Source organism: Cyprinus carpio, chromosome B17 (genome assembly GCF_018340385.1).
Source record: "Cyprinus carpio isolate SPL01 chromosome B17, ASM1834038v1, whole genome shotgun sequence".
Taxonomy (NCBI): domain Eukaryota; kingdom Metazoa; phylum Chordata; class Actinopteri; order Cypriniformes; family Cyprinidae; genus Cyprinus; species Cyprinus carpio.
This window is the reverse complement of record NC_056613.1, coordinates 17,411,649-17,429,170: the sequence shown is the minus strand read 5'-3', so window position 1 is coordinate 17,429,170 and position 17,522 is coordinate 17,411,649. Positions and strand designations below refer to the sequence as shown.

At 36.1% G+C, this 17,522-nt stretch overlaps 1 protein-coding gene across 2 annotated transcripts in view; it reads right to left on the bottom strand.

The window, feature by feature from the left end:
- LOC109048026 (alpha-(1,6)-fucosyltransferase-like) overlaps window positions 1–17,522 on the bottom strand; it is an 80,083-nt gene that overhangs the window by 49,152 nt on the left and 13,409 nt on the right. The window contains exon 2 of one of the 2 annotated variants that reach the window (XM_042742593.1): window positions 5,960–6,015. The exons of the other annotated variant lie outside the window; for it this stretch is intronic. The gene's annotated coding sequence lies outside the window, so the exon portion shown is untranslated. The remainder of the gene's footprint in view (window positions 1–5,959; window positions 6,016–17,522) is intronic. 2 annotated transcript variants of the gene reach the window in all.

Here is a 17,522-nt window from a genome sequence, read left to right as displayed (position 1 = left end):
ACCTATGTAAACATCACTGAAATATCAGCGACGATCCTCTGCATGAGATCACGTGAGGTGCTCCCTCTGGCATGATCACCATAATAATATCTTGTAGTGTGTGATGTGATATCAGCGACGATCCTCTGTGTGAGATCTTTTGAGGTTTGTAGTGTGTGCATGTTTAAGATTTGAGGGAAGATAATCTGCAAAGATTCTCCATATGTGTGTGCTGGGTTGAAGAGTGAACAATTTTCCTGGGTCATGGATACTCAATGTTTATTTTTTTTTTTTTTTTTTTTTGTTTTTGTTTTTTTTTGTTGGTCTTTTTTTTTTTTTTTTATGTATGGTTGGTGGGTTAAATTTAGTTAAATGTTAACTATTACTTGTTAACATAGGATATATATATCAATAAAGTTACATCATAGTTAACAATTACTTGTTAACATAGGATATATATATGTATGTATATATATATATATATATATATATATATAATTACTTGTTAACATAGGATATATATATGTATGTATGTATGTATGTATGTATGTAATGTATTTTATATTATTTAGGCACTTATAATCTACAGTTTGAATTTGTCCTGTCGCTCAGTGGTAGAGCACTGAGTTAGCAGCACAAAAGGTTGTGGGCTCAATTCCCAGGGAACACACATACTGATAAAAAAATATAAAATAATGTATAGCCTAAATGGACTATAAGTCACTTTGGATAAAAGCATAATGTCTGCTAAATGCATAAATGTAAATGTTATAATACGACTAGCCTATTAATCATTACCAGGCCAATAATTACTTTTTTTTAATTAAAGGTGCTATATGTAGGATTGACACCTGTGCTATATGTAGTGGTTGAACTAGGTATTGCAGTCCAAATTCAAAATATTGGAGAGGGTTTTTTTTCACCCGGCCCCTCCTCCTCAGACTTGATGCACATGCAGGTTGCCAGATTGACGACACCAACAGGAACGAGCACACTTGACGATGAATGAAATGAAATGCGCTGTGTTTTCTGCCAACTGGCAACCCGAGATGCCAAAATACAATTGTGTAAACTGGCAGTGGGCGGGTTTCACAAACAAAAAGAGAGACCGACATTCCGGCCCGGAACACACATTTTCAAAGGAGAATAACTGACTGTAGCATTGTTTTTCAGATAAACAAGTATGTTAACTTAGCATGTTTCTTAAATATCTGCAACCATATTATGCCATTTTATTAGTCAAAAACTTACATACAGCACCTTTAATCAATATAACATTAGTTATGAATAAACAACCGCCTGCACATTTAGAACCAATAGCTACAACATGTCACAGTTGTAATATAAATCTATAGGGAAAAATCTATTCCCTTAACAGATTATTAAATATAAATTCTACAACAAGTTAGACAAAATTTTACACAATAAATAAGCCTACAATAAATGTGACAAATTCTAGTAAAGGGGGTCATGATTAGTTGAAAAAGATTTTAATATATGTTAGTGCTGGTTCAAGACTGTTTTCTCCTCTTTTCATCAGTCTTTTTAGTTATTTGCCTTTTTTAGATACAGTTCGACATTCTCCATAGCATTTAAAGTGTTTCTCTAAATAATTCAAATAAATCACATATTTGACCATCAGCTTCATCTTATCACACTTTTCTTGCACGCTGGTGAATGAGTTTACAGTGATTCGCGCGCCACTCATAAACTGCACTTCAGTCATATTGTGCTGATAAACTGCTCCGTTTGGTTGGATTTTAAAACTCCTGTAGTGTGAGCCCGGCTTAATGAAGTTTATGAATGTGTAATTTTTGTCTCATTTGCAGCTATATATATATATATATACACACATATACACACACACACACACACATATACACACACACACACACACACATATTCCATTGCGTCTATGTTCTCACCAGGAGAGTGAAACCAACATGTGTGCTTACCTCTGCTCATATGCCTGAGTGCGCTTTCTTTTTATAAAATAGAGAAGTGAAACAGAAAGCAAGTCTGACTGCCGTCTCATTGTGCTGTTTATATCTATCAGAAAATATCAAAATGAGTAAAAGGTTGTGAAAGGTTGTCAGATGTCAACAGAATAGTAAATGACAGTCTTATCACATGCACATACAACTCCTGCCTGTCATCAAAGCTTTGGAAATAAATGCTCACGCACCTTTTTATCAGTAGTGATCTTTCTGATGATATAAAAAAGTAATGCTCAAAGAGATAAGCAGTGACTTGCAAGATCTTCAATTTCAAATGGGTTTCTTACAGGAGTGTCTTATTTTACCCAATACCCTAGAAAAACACAGTCCTGCAGTTCTCTGGGATTTGCTTATTCACAGATAAAATGAAACATTTTATATTAAAAACACTAATCATGATATGGTTGTCACTACATCTGCCTCATAAACTACTGTTCCAAAGTTTGAGGTCAGTTAGATTTTTTCCCAGTTTTCACAAAAATATTAGGCAGCAACTGTTTTCAACATTCATAATAATTAGAAATATTTCTAGGCAACCAAATCAGCATATTAAAATGATTTCTGAATGATCATGTGATGTGACACTGAAGACTGGAGTGATAGCTTCTGAAAATTCAGTTTTGCCATCACAGGATTTAATTTCATTACATATAACTTAATGAGAATGAATAAAAGATTTGGGACATTTTCTTCTATTACCTTTTATTTTTTATTTTATTTATTTTGTGCATATAAGAAAATTTATCCTGGAACTTGTTTATTTCAAGGTTATTCATGATTGAATAAACTTTATTTGACAGTAAAAAAAAATAAATTAAAAAAAGTCTTTAAAAAGAATACTTAAAGTACATAAAAAAGACAACTTTATGCTTATAAAAAGGGTAATTTCTTTTGTATGCAGCCAGTGTTAATTTTGACAGGCATTTTTGATTTAGTCAGTCTTTATCTTGAGACGAAAATGCTTAATAGTCTTAGTCACATTCCAGTCATTTGAGTCTAGACATGACGAAAAGTCATTGCATTTTTTGTCAACTTTTAGTCATTACTTTTAGTCAAACTGCAGTTACCAACATTTATTTCGGTAGCTATTTTAGATGTAGTCTTCAAACAAAAATAGTCATTAATTCTTCTCTCTCTAGACCAAACCAATTAAGCTTATGAGAAATGTTGAATTTGGAAAAATGAATAAATGATGACAATTTTCATTTTTGGGTGAACTATCCCTTTAACAGTAGTAAAAAGGGAGAAACTTATAAAAATTATAGTTGTTCATATATAATATATATAATTTATAATAATAAAAAAAGCAGAATAAGACAATAACACAAATACGAAAGAGATCCACCTATCCCACCTTCACTAACTTTAAATTAATCAACTAATTGTGACCCCCGGGAAAAACGGGACGTCTGGTCACCTTATCCCTACCCCTTCGGGTGCTGAAGCCATTGTTTCAGATCACTAGTTTGCATTTTGGTAGACCCTTATCCGATTGCAATCCAATGACAGGGACGCACATTTTGAAGGACAAGACAGTAGCCTATAGGATGTATTTTAAATGTCCGGTAGTCCTTAAACAATGTTATAGTCCCATCTCGTCTGGTTAACGAAGACGTGGCATAAATTTCGTCATTGATTTTATCATCAGATATTAGTTTTAGCTCATCAACGTCTCATCTTAGTCACAGAAATTTTTTTTCGTTAACAAATATTTTTCGTCGTCATCTTTGTTGACGAAATTAACACTATGCAGTATGGTATTGTCATTTATAAATTTGGCACGAAAGAGGAAATTCAAAAAAAGGATATAACAAATTCAGACTGTAAATACAATGCTCAAAGAAGAAGTCACCGTGTCACTGTGTTCATGTTTAAGGATGTAAGAGTTTAAAAAGATATTCAGTCAACAAAATTTGGTTTGAAAGCTACATTAAGCCCTGCAGGACAGTTTCTTTCACATAAAACAAGGGCATGTCAATACCTCGCCTCGAATGCCTTCTTATTAGCTCTCATGGCAGGAGTCTAATGCATTTAACATGTTCGGCCTTTTCTAGGAACTTTGCTTTGCTCTTAATGAAGGGCCATAAGAACGTTAGAGAGAAACCCAGGTGTTTTTGGAGCGAAACACTGGGCTTTGTGGCATCTGTCATCATTTCTTACACTGAGAAAATGGAGAGCCATATTTTGAGTGTCTATATTTAGGAAGGGCCTAATAATGAAACTCTTGAGCTATGAGATGTGACACATTTGCCCCCTGACTGTGTCGTCTGATGGAGGGAAGACAGAAAAAGAGAGAGAAAGAGCGAAGGAGAGAAGAGGAGAGTGTTCTGAGGGGGTTTAAGGGGAGTGAGGCTGAGAGGCTGCTGTCATGCTCTAGTTGGCCTGTTGAAAGATGGTTGAGACATGTTTAAGAGGGTGGAGGAGGGGGGTTTGTGCTGGGATTCTCCTTCGCTGAGCAGCAGCTCTGAGCCTGGACAGACACAGCAGTGGTAGCAGGGCTGACTCACTCAGCCCACACGCAGGAGAACGCTTTTTCACCCAGAGAGGAATATTAACAGTATCACAGCCTCATCTCAGTGCTGCCAGACCTGTTGCGAGTGCTCAGAAGCATGCAGAATGAACGTGTGTGAAAACTGTAAAAATCATTTATCAGATGCATATTCAGACAGGCTATGCACACATATGATAGGCACATGTTCATCTATCCTACTAAAGTGCTGAATCTGAATGTACTGTAGACTAGGATTGCAGCAATACAATCATATGCCGCAAATTTGGCCTAAAGTCTCTATTAGCACTCTCAATACTTCACTTAATTTATCTATTAACAACGTTCAATAGTGTATATAATATTCAAAGGTTTGAGGTCATTTTTATTTTTTGAAAGGAATGAATACTTTTATTTAGCAAGGACGCATTAAAATGATCAAAGGTGACAGTCAAGACATTTATAATGCTATAAAAGATTTCTATTTCAAATACATTTTATAATTTGGGACTTGAATTCTTTAATTAAAAAAGTTGAACAATTTCCACAAATCAGCATAACCATTTTCTAAATTGAAAATAATATCAAGACATAATATCAAGAAACATGTTTCTTGAGCATCAGCTCAAGAAGCACATAATAGTAATTTCTGAAAGTCTCTGAAGGCTGAATTAATGGCTGCTGAAAATGTTGCTTTGTCACACAGGAATAAATTAAACTTCTTTTAAATATATGAGACTTCTTTTAAAAAGACCATAAACTTTTGAACGGAAATGTACTTTTTCCAGAGAGCAATGGAAAAAGCGCATCTCAAATGCTGAACTGTATTTAATAGCAAAATGTGATGGATATTTTGTACATAAACTTTTATGTAAATAATTAATTTAAAAAATATATATTTTTTTAAAATGGATTTTAAAAAAAACCCTGGGATGTTATGGCTGAAAAATTCACCAAATTATTTTTCTCATGATAGTACATCAACAGTCATTAATGATTTACTTTACTGACCTAGTGATGCCCTCAACCAGACTCTCAGCCATGTAAGCGAATATTATTAAGTTATATAAAGCTTATGAAGCAGAACATGTTCCACATTTAGAAATAGGACATAGTATAAAATAACTGTAGGTTTCGAAAAAAAGAAAAAAAAGGAAAGACGTTTATATATCTTTCCACAGACCCCCTGCAGGACCTCCATGGACCCTTGGGCTTAAAAACTCTGGCTTTGGATCCTGAAATCGATATTTTACTTCTCTGAGGCACTGTAGTGGACATCAGTGAAGTGAGCCGCATGAAACTTATCCAGCAGATTCACTCGCTCACACTGATACGCTGAGGGTCTCTCTTCTGTTCAGCCCAGTTTCAATCACAATCCCATTATTATAATGCCTTCTCTTTATTATAATTTAATTGAAACACATTTTTTTTATATAATTGAAAAAAGTTTGTTTGTAAATGTTTAGAAGGACATATGTAGGAGGGAAAGTTTAAGAGACTGTGTGTCCTATAAAAAGCTCAGCTGGGACATGTGTGGACGATTCCCTCCCCCTGTAAAATAAGAAAAAATATTCACGTCACTGACACAAAGTAAATATTCTCCTCTTTTTTTAGAGTCAGCAGGAAAGCGCTCTTAGACAGGGGTAATTTGTCTTCTCCTCAAGGGTATTCATGAAAAGGACTGGAAGGCGCGTGCAAGTGTCAACAGTAAAACTTTTGAGCTGAAGTATTGTATGTGAGAGAGATGCTGTTCTAAGAGCCAGAAGCATCCGTTGTTCCTATCACTGATGCTGATGTGGTCTGCTCTGACCAGCGACACCCACTCTCCCCTGCTGCCGTGGCAACAGAGCTCAGGATGAATGGTGGCATCAGTTTTAATAGAAAAACATTATGCAAGGCTCAAGTCCAAGAATGACATGCATTTACACACATATTTACTGTATAAACGATATGAAAGTCAGTTTCTGCCTCAGGCTACAAAATAAAATATATTAACTTTGTGAATTAAACATTTATAATGAATGATGAAAATTTAAATCACACTTTTAATAAATACATTTCAATTGTATGAGTTGCAACTTGAATTTAAGGAAATTAAAGTTGCTATTGTAAAATTTAAAGGGCCAGTTTTACTGACAGCTTGGTCTTTTGGTCTTAAAATAGTACAGTCATGATAAATTAAAGACTTGCATTGACAAATAAGTGCTGAAAAGGTGTGGACACAGTTATTTTGGCACCTGACCTTTTTGAATATGCATTTGTAGGAGTTTCATTTCAGACGCAAAATTTATGGGAGGAGAGTATTCAAATGAATCATGCATCCAATTTGCTAACATTTGCGCTCGTCAAATTACTGGTATTTGAATTTATGTTTTTAGATTTTTCAAATGAATCACGCATCCAATTTATTGGTATTTGTTGTTGCTAGGAGGAGGCAGAACAGAGAACAGAAAGTGTGTGGTAGAAGAAAGAGGATTTTTTCCACAGGTATTAATTTATTAGGAATGTCAGAAGAACACATTATCTGAACATATCGTTTGTCAAGCCATGTTATTTTTAATTTGCTTCAGGAAATAAAAGTTGACTTGGAACCCTCAACTAGGAGTCAAGCAATACCAGGTCTATCAAAATTTCTTGCAACCCTTCAATCCTTTTCAACGTACTGTGGCTTCTTTATTTCTTTATTATTTATTTGCGCCTATGCTAATTTGCACTGCGCTTGGTAGGCTATTAAGTTGGTCGATATGTAAATGAGATGTTGCATTGTGTCTTTAATTTATGTGTGGTTAGTAAATAACCCGCAGATTTTCCATGCCCATCGGCACTGTTTTGGAATTGCGCTCTCATGCTAATTTGCCCTGCTTAGTTAAACTGTTCCTAAGTCCTGAAGTCTGAAGTCACATTAGCTACATTTATATGCATCCAAATAATATGTTTGGACTGAAAGGGGTGTGATTCGATCAATAGGAAAACAACTAAGCATGTAAATGCTCGAATATGATATCCTTCTCAATCGGAATTGTGATGCAGATGTTTACCAAAGCCCTTTCAAAATAAGATTTACATGGTTGTTGGCTGTTTACATAGTTTACTTCTTACTAAAATGCATATTTTTATTTACATCTTACAAACTGATCAGTGAAGGAGACTAAATTGACTAAATATTTAGTCAAAAAATTGCACTGAAGTTTTGTTTCAAATACATAAATGCACATGTAAACGAAAATGTGAATCAGGTTGCAAAATTTAGGTTTCATATACGGAATTCATTCGCATTAATGAAAATTAGTGCATGTAAACTTACTAAACTATAAAGTTGAATTTGTAAGATATAAGTCGCAATCACATGAAATAAAGGCACAGTCACCATTGTAATTATGTATTTATTTAGCTATTTTAAACTCTTTCATAACAACTTACATTGTTGGGTACAAATAACACCCGCTTACTCTGTGAATTGACAACTGCGGAAGTGATTTTAACATGGCAATGCTTAGGGAAGATAGGAACATGCATAATTTAGATAACATTTTGGATAAAAATAACAATCCTGGTCTCATATGAAGCAAAACCATTTCCCACAAGGGGGAAGTAAAGGAATTCATATTTCATAGCCCAGCACTCTCAGTATAGAAGGGAGAGTCGATCACAAATCTTGTGCTGAGTATTAGAGCACACACAAGGCAAAGCTAGTTATATTTTATTAAATGCTCTCTTCCAAATCTACCGCACCTATGAGATGCCAGTGCTTAATATTTTAGCGCCATACATTGGAATTCTGACTGAGGAAGGGGAGATGTGTGGATCTTGTCTTCGCAAAGTCCAATCGGAATGATTTATGAGCGGTTTGGTCATTGACATCCCAGTCAGCTGCAGGGTGGGTTTCCACTGCAGTGTCTGTTCTTATAGATTGGGATGGCGACAAATTCTTTGCACAGGAAAAGTGGCAATTTCTGTCATACACAGATTTTCACACGATTCACACCAAGTGCAATACTGGGTTTTACTTCTCTTTTCCTTTCTGGGGATTTCTCTTAAATAATGTGTTTGGTTTTTAAAGTGAAGGCCCTATTCCAAGTTCCACACTTGGTGATGTAATGCTGCATGGACTGTTCGGTAGGAGTCCGCTACAAAGCCATTGTCAGTACAGATCAAACGGGACACTGATAAGCAGCCTTCTAAAACCCAAAATGACAAATGCACACCCTATGGCCTTGTGGATTTTACAAGCACTGTTGTTGCTGGATAACTGGAAGATCAATTACTAAGATATAATATAAGTGGAGGAGAGAGAGCAAAACAAAACGCCGGTCTTAAATTAGAAGCACAAAATGAGGATTTGTAAAGAAAAATTGTTGTCGGAGTTCAATATAAGCCAGGACTTTTTTTTTCCTTTGCTAAAGTAAGGAAATGTTACTTTGCTCCTGTTAACAAACTCGCGAGACTAGCATATCTCACCGACGCGTGTGCTACGCATACGACCTACCTCATCCACCCAGAACAGCCTTGCATGTAGAATGACTATAATATATTTTATGGATATTTTACTTACAAAAATCCATTGATTAACTACAGGAGGCCTTTATTCACTCCCTGGAGCTGCGTGAGGCACGTTTTATTATGAATGGATGTGCTTTATTGGACTTCTTTTGGACAGTTAAAAAAAAAACACCCACACAGTGCAATTATAAAGTTTGGAAGAGTAAAGACAATTTTTTATATAATTCTGATTGGATTTGTCTGAAAGAAGAAAGTCATATAAACCTAGGTTGCCTTGAGGGTGAGTAAAACATGGGCTAATTTTTGGGTGAACTAATCCTTTAACTAGTTGCTTATTAGCATGCCTATTAATAACATATTGTCTGTTAATTTATGTTCCGAAGATGAACAAAGGTGTTACAGGTTTGGAACAACATGAGGGTGAGTAATTAATGACAGAATTTTCATTTTTGGGTGAACTAACCTTTTAAAATATTGTTCAATTATGCAAACATTACATTAAAAAGATCAAGAAAACTTAGTAATAACATATTTAATTTTTTTATCTCGTCCATTGCTATCACAATGTCAAAAATCAGACATGTTTGTGATTGGCTACAATGCTCAACACTGCAAAAACACATAAGCAGAAACATTTGATGCTCATGCAAAAATGGGAGTGTTTAAAGGCAGCCACCTATCAGCTGCTACCAGATCGACCCAGTACTTTGTCCCAAAAGACTTGGTCCCAAAGAATCGACCTGATCCCAAAGTACTAGTACTTTTGTACTACTCTGTCTCCTTTCAGCCATTAATATTTAGAATTATGCTGCATGTGCACAAAACAAAGTACATGTCATCAAGCTCATTACAAACACTGACTTACGAGTCAAGCTTACGCTGTAAGTCAGCAGTCTTCGAGATTAAAGGTGGAATGAAAGGTTACGTGTCAGTTGGCATGTGATGGAAACCACTGTAATGTCTCTATTCATGCTGGGCAGCAGCTGCGGGCTAGCACTGTTTTTTACAAGCATGCATGGATGAGACGGCAACAGCAAACCACAAACAGTCCTGCAGTGTATTCACACTGTAAATGTGTGTGGATCTGAGCCAGGTATAAGCGCATACACAGACAGATCACGCTGGAGGAGGTAGAAGCACAGATGGGCATTTCTGGATGGCTGCATCTCCTGGAGGGGTCAAAAGCAGTGGGAGGTGTTGGCAGGCCTGTAATGCTGCTACACCAGCACCTCACAAAACTCTTACACTTTCTCAAACATATGCTGTCACTGAAAAGTGTATGTGAAAATGACAAGAGATCTGCAGTCTTAGACAGCTAGTCAAGGCTGCACGCTGTGTGATTTTTGCTGTTCTTAATGACAGCTGCTTGTCAGGTGGTATAATGCTATGATGTGACCCCAAAGAGAACCTCGACAGAATCTGCGACATCAGCTTTCTTTTGTGTCACACTTCACAATGCACATTTATACTGGGTGACACATAAGGTGTGTTCATGCCATGTCAGAATTACTGTTATTACGAGATTTTGACTTGTAAAATGGGTTTGTGTCATTGTAGAACTCCTAAATCCATCTTATACCACCTGACCACTGTAACATCATGTGGAAAAACCTTCAAAATGCCAGTGGCTTCAGCAGTTTAATTTAGTTAAGCAGTTATGTTAAAATATTTCTGTTTATTAATTCATTTAATTTTTAGTGTTGATGTCTTAAAGGGATACTCCACCACAAAAATGAAAATTTTGTCATTATTCATTTATCGCCATGTCGTTCCAACCCCGTAAAAGCTCCGTTCGTCATCGGAACACAATTTAAGATATTTTGGATGAAAACCTGGAGATTTGAGACTGTCCCATAGACTGCCAAGTAAATAGCAGCGTCAAGGTCCATAAAAGGTATGAAAGTCATTGTCAGAATACTCCATCTGCCGTCAGACGCGCAATCTGTGTTATATGAAGCAACGGGAACACTTTTTGTAAGCGAAGAAAACTAAAATAACAACTTTATTCAAATGCGCTGTTTTATTTCAAATCAAACTAAATACAAGAAGAAACATCGCATCCTTGTGGCACAGATGACACAGAAGAGCATAACACAGCATACGGTGATATGGAGAGACACAGAGGAGACCGGTGACCATTATTTTTGTTTTCTTCGCTTACAAAACAGTGTTCCCGTCGCTTCATATAGCCCAGATTGCACGTCTGATGGCAGATGGAGTAATCTGATGACAACTTTCATACCTTTTATGGACCTTGACTCTACTTGGCAGTCTATGGGACAGTCTCAAGCCTCCCGGTTTTCATCCAAAATATCTTAAATTGTGTTCCGAAGACGAACGGAGCTTTTAAGGGTTTGGAACGACATGGGGGTAAGTGATTAATGACAAAATTTTTGATTTTGGGGTGGAGTATCCCTTTAATCACGCAAGAATAATCTTAAAATAAACAAAAGAAATACAATACTGTTTAATGTAGCAGCAATTACTAATTTTCCTGCTAAATAAATTAAGTTTATTATAATGGCATTTGCATAAGAATTGTATACTTGTACTGTCGTTTTAATATACTAGTCATTGTGCATCAGTAGTCTGTCACATTCTCATAGGTCTGTCACAATTATTAAATTTTGACTGGTGATCAGTTTTTTTATACAAATAATTGTGATTAATGACTGTGATTAATTATGGTAATAAAAATGTCACAGAGTAAGCAGTGTAAATTTAAAAGGCCAAAAATACACTAAATACACAAATATGAAAACAAAGTGAAACCAAGCTTAACAATGTACATAATAACCAACCTGCTCCGCAGACTTGAAGCAAAATCATATGATAACCCAAAATCTCTAAGGTCATAAGGCCCAACTGCATAAGGCTCAGCATTTCTGACACTGCCTGAGCTGCATCAGAAGCTTCACCACAAAGGCAGTTAGTCTGTGAGGAAGTTACACTAAGCAAACAAAGACTTTCTGACAAAAGAAATCTTTTACGATCTGCGGATGTTGTCTAAGATAGCGACGTCTTGGCAGTGTTCCTACAGTGTGCACCCACCTCAAGATGAACTAAGTTCCTGTGTGTATTTCCGTGTGTGTGTGTGTGTGTCTGAGGTCCCTCACAGAAGAACTGGTGATTCTAAAGAAAAAGGAAGTGGAGAGAGAAGGACAAAATGCATGGTAGACTAAAATAGTCTGAAACAAAACTTTGTTTGGTCTCATTTCTCCAAATGCTGCTCTCTTTCTCCCTCTCTTCCTCCCACAGAAACAATCACAAGTGTTCAGTTTGATTGATTTCTGTCAGTTCTCTTGAGTTTTGAGGCTTTTAGTCAGTGTCTATTAGTTTGAAGCCATCTATATGCTACTCCTACACTAGCATATAATTGACAAAATAACCTTTAGCAGATACATATGTCTAAATTTTACAGTCTTTCTCTTCTGGGGAAAAAAATTAATGACTCATCCTGCACTACACAAAATTTTGTCTAATCAAATGCTCTAAAAACCACATGCAAATCATATGGTGTGGAAAGATTGTATTTATTGAACGAACATGAACACGTAATTACAAGTCTTTTTACATTTTTTCTGAGACCAGAGTTTCCACATTGGGGGTGTCAGCTAGAAAATATGGGGAGACAAAACTGATTGACAGTTTATCAATGACTTTTGCCTCAGTAAACTAATTTGCTGCTTATTAATAATTAGTAAAGTAGTTGTTTAATTTAGGTATTGATTAGGGATGTAGAATGTGGTCATGCAGAATATTTGCTTCTTAAGTGCTAAGAAACAGCCAATATGTTAATAATAGGCACGCTAATAAGCAACTAGTTAATAGTAAGAATTGGTCCCTAAATATTATGTGTTTGCCATTTAAAATAAAACTAGCTAATTATTATTATTATTAATGTTGTGGTTAAAAAAGCGTAGTAGTAAAACTGAAAAACAAACCCTAATAGTTATATGTCTGTCCTAATTCGTTTTCACCATTATTTTACAGTGGTCTAAACCCTCGAGCATTTATTTTACATGAAATAAGACCTTGAGCACAATACTTTCTGTGTTCAATGATTCTCATTTGAAATATAGAGAAGTGTTCTCAACTACTCCACTACCGTGTTGTTGTTGTTTGTGATTATATTTGTATGGTAATTTGGAAAGTTCATATTTAAAAGCCACAGCAATGCCAGAATTACGAGTGGGAAATTATTATTTCCAAGATAGAGGTGTCAGTGAAAAAATATGGGGGACACAATAGAAGCAGTGTCTGTACTAATGGTAAATTTGTTGAAATGAATGAAATTATTATTTGTTTCCCATTAACAATAAAACTAGCTAGGTTGCGTTTACAAAATATGAGAGTATTACAATATAATACATAAAGATTCAATTTACATCACCTGTAAACAAAGACACATCTGATGAATTTTTTTTTTTTTTTTTTAAGTGGTGGTAGAATTGCAATCTTGCTCCTACCAAGTGATTTGAACACGCCAGACGTTGTAATTACAGCATCCTAAATCATAAATACGAACTTCCCAGGTGGATTTAAAATGCACCCATAGATCATTTCTGACATAATTATAGCCTGCTAACTATAAAAAAAACTTGAGAGAGAGAGAAAAAAAACAAGTTTCCTGTTGCAATAGGAAATATATCAATACAGAAAATAAAATGCAATTTAATGGGGTTTTAAAATATGAAAATCTTAAGACTTGCAAATGAATGTTTAATGGCTGTGAACCAAATGCTGAATAGAGCAAGTGTGCAATATTTTAAACAGAGCATAAATTTCCCCTCAAACTAGAGGCAATGTGTGAGAGGTGCTGTTCCATCCCCCAGAGCCCCGCAGGCAGTGTAGATCGGGAGTTAAAACATGGAGGTGGGGGTCTTTTGCATAGTGGATGATAATATGGATAAGCAAGAAGCCAGTGAGATTGTCGGTTCTGAATATAAAAATTATGGAAGGTGAACAGCATGGAGCCCCAAGCTAAGCAAGAACACAAAACCACATACAACATGTACATGTATACATGCATCACTTCTTTAATTATGAGACTAACTTCATGCTTATAAAGCTTCTAATCATGTCAATTTGAAGCATCATAATATTTATGCATGGAAACACACATAAACACACATGCACATGTTCAAAAGTTTATTTTCCGGTTCCTGGACACATAGCTAGTATGGTATGTGAACATTATTTCACAGTAGGGCTGCACGATGTGTCGTTTAAGCATCGATATCGCGATGTACGAATCCACGATAGTCACATCGCAGGATGTGCGATGTAGGCTGTCGTAGTTGATCCGTTATTCATTAACCGTACTGGCCAGCTGCTCCCCGGCGCTTGACGAATGTGATTCGCGGATTAATTGCACAACTTAACCATCATATAGTGAAAGTTTATCATTTGCATGTGTTTTCAAGTCCTGTCAGTTTAACAGGGCGCATATAAGAACGAGGAGAGAGAGAGAGAGAGAGAGCGCGAGAGCGAGCGAGCCCCGGCCGCGCGTGCTCACCTTCACCGTCTTCAAACAACACGAGCGCTGTCTTGCTCTCTCTCCCTCGCGCATATTAATCAAAATCAATTGACACGATGGTGTCAAAAAAAACAAAAAACTATCCAGTGATGAAATGTTTTCTGTGTTGTCAAATCTTGTGCGATATCCTAAACTGCCGAGATAATTACACAACGCGTGCCGTACACGTCTGATTCGCGAACTAATGATTACTAATGATTCATGTTAGTTAATATGTTAACAATTCAAACCATATCCTAAAGTTACAAACAAATAATTTACTCTAATTTAAATAATACTCTGATGTTTAAATCATTTAAAATGAGAATGTAAGTGTGCTCACCCCATTTTTGTGTGTAAGAAAAAATTAGATTAGATTTCATATCGCAATATATATCGCAGTAAAATAAAATATCGCAATGTCATTTTTTTCCCAATATCGTGCAGCCCTATTTCACAGTAAATTATGTTCGCATTTGAATTAGAGCTGTACAGTCAGTTTTAATGATATGTTGATAAGTGTTTCATCCAAAAAGCAGTGCTGTTAGTTGCCCCAAGGGCTAAAATGCAGGGTGACAGAAGAGAGGAAGCTGTGGGAAAGGGTGTTAAAGAATAAACTTGGCTAAATGTGGTTTCTCCTCAGGCCATGTCCGCCAATTTGTTCCATATTTATCTTGTGTAAGGCTGGCTGGTGAACTGCTTTTGTTGGGGATTCGCATTTGTGTTGTCAAAGAACTTGCAGACTGAAGTTTGTTGCAGATAATGCATGGTCAGTGTTAAAACTGGTATATTAAAAATGAAAAGACAAAAAAACTTACACAAAAGGAAAATCCATCTCAAAGGCCTTTTTAACTACTATGGTTGACGTTCACACAAATTGCAGTTTGTTTCTGTTTGTTAGTAGGGTGTTATACAAGAGCAGCTCCTTGGAATGATTCATAATTATATATAAATATAAATACATTTTAAGAAATTAAATATAAAGCATATTATACACTGCTAGGAAAATGTTAATGAACTTTCTGTCAAAAATCACACTAAGGATCAGATTTCTTGTTTGATTATGGATCATGGAAAGCAGTAAACCTATCTTGGGGGTGGCAGTAAAGTAACATAAGGAGCTGTGTGGTCAACGAGAATGTTGCAGGCTTAATCCCAGTTCTGTCATTAACACGCCCTTGAGCGAAGTGTTTAACCTCAGGTTACATCGGATTCTAGCATAGAATGACTAGATCGATAGTGTCCTGTTTGACAAATGACAACAATATTAGGCCTCTAAGCATATAACACACAAGAAGGCAATTCAAATGCTGGAGAAACAAGAGAAGGCAGGAAAATCAAAATTACTCAGTAAGAGAAGGGCAACCAAAAACAACATATATTTTATGAGGGTTGCAAGCACAACTATGAAAGAAGAATTAATTAGCAACGCAATACTGCAAACAAGAGGCACCATAACAACAAAATATACACACCAGAAGCAACATCATTCATATAATGCGAACAAGATAATCTAGTTTTTGAATAAAAATGATCAATGGTCTGTTTATTAAATGACATCACTGGCATGGACCCAAACAGCTTTCAACCCCACAGATAAAACAATTAGCATAAAATGCATTTTTTTCCTATTTGATGACAGAAGCAAATCCAGAAAACACTGGCCTGGTTAAACCTTGACAAAGCTGCCTCCTAAAAAAAATCAATGGCTGCACAAAACAAAGCGGTAAAATCCTTACAGATATTCTTGAGTGAAAATCTATGGTTTGGAAACCCTCATCCTACATAAAAGATTTTTCTGATGGTCTGAAATGTTTAAATACAGTAGACCTTAATAAGCAAAAGCGTATCATGGCAGATCTAACCTGCAGAAGTGCCAGGCCTGATGGTTCTTGCAAATCCTCACACTCCCTTCTACACTCCCAACGTTTCTTCATGAGGGTGATGAGTTTCAGCATCATTAAGCCCTCACCATTCTGCACCAAATTACTGTGTGTGTTGAAATGTAATTTAGCTGGCGGAGAACTAGGCATATTCAGTGATCAAGGAAGACTGAAGCGAACCAACAATTGGTAATGCTATGGAGACAGATTTGAGGGTGTGTTCCTGTGTGTTTGGGAGAATCTGTCTGACAGATGGTTGCCACTAGGTTCTGGGCAGGTTTTGAGATGGTCATATTGATCTGAAGGCTGTTGGCCAAGGCTGGTCGGACTGAGTTATACAGGCAGAATGGCCTTGAAGGATCACTACTGGTCTCCAGGTTCATCCGGGCATAAGGCAGTCATCCCTCAGGATATCTTTAGCAAAATAAGGCAGTGCTGGACTACTACTTTAAAAGTGGTTAAATAAACAATCACATGTCAGCAGCTCATTCAGACATGTTCACAAATCTCTGCTACAATGCCCAAGCCAATTATGTAGTCATCAAGTTATACTAATATAAACGAAAGTATGTGAGTTTTCACTTGAATCAAAAGACTATTCTAACTTTAATTCCATTTATTTGGAACTCTCTACTTGTTTTAAACACACACACACACAGCCGGAGCACGCTTATGCCATGTATGAGATAATGGAGAAAACCACTTTTGCTAATATTCTGCCGAATAATTAATAATAATTAATTTATCATTTATTCCGTGCATTGATTTTCACTTGTATGTATCAGAAAATTATTACGGAGACAACTGAGGTTAATGAAATAATTTGCAGCTTTACTCGCAAACTACAGTACATTTCCTGTTTATCAATAAGGTAAGAACAAGAGCCATTATAAACCTAAATATACTTTATTGAATTAAATTCGCTAACACTAGTCAAACGAACCAGGCTTTGTGGGTCAAACGTGCTCGGGCGCGGTTCAAAACACCTACATTAATTTGAGTACACCCTAAGTCCAACTAGAGTCTAGAGTCTTATACAAGTAATGTATTGATTTGTAGTGATATTTCAGGCTCCAGCAGAGTAACAGACCAGGAAACAAGTGGTTGAAAACTCAAATGCTTGGCTGTTATAAGAGAATGTCATTGCTGGGGCAATA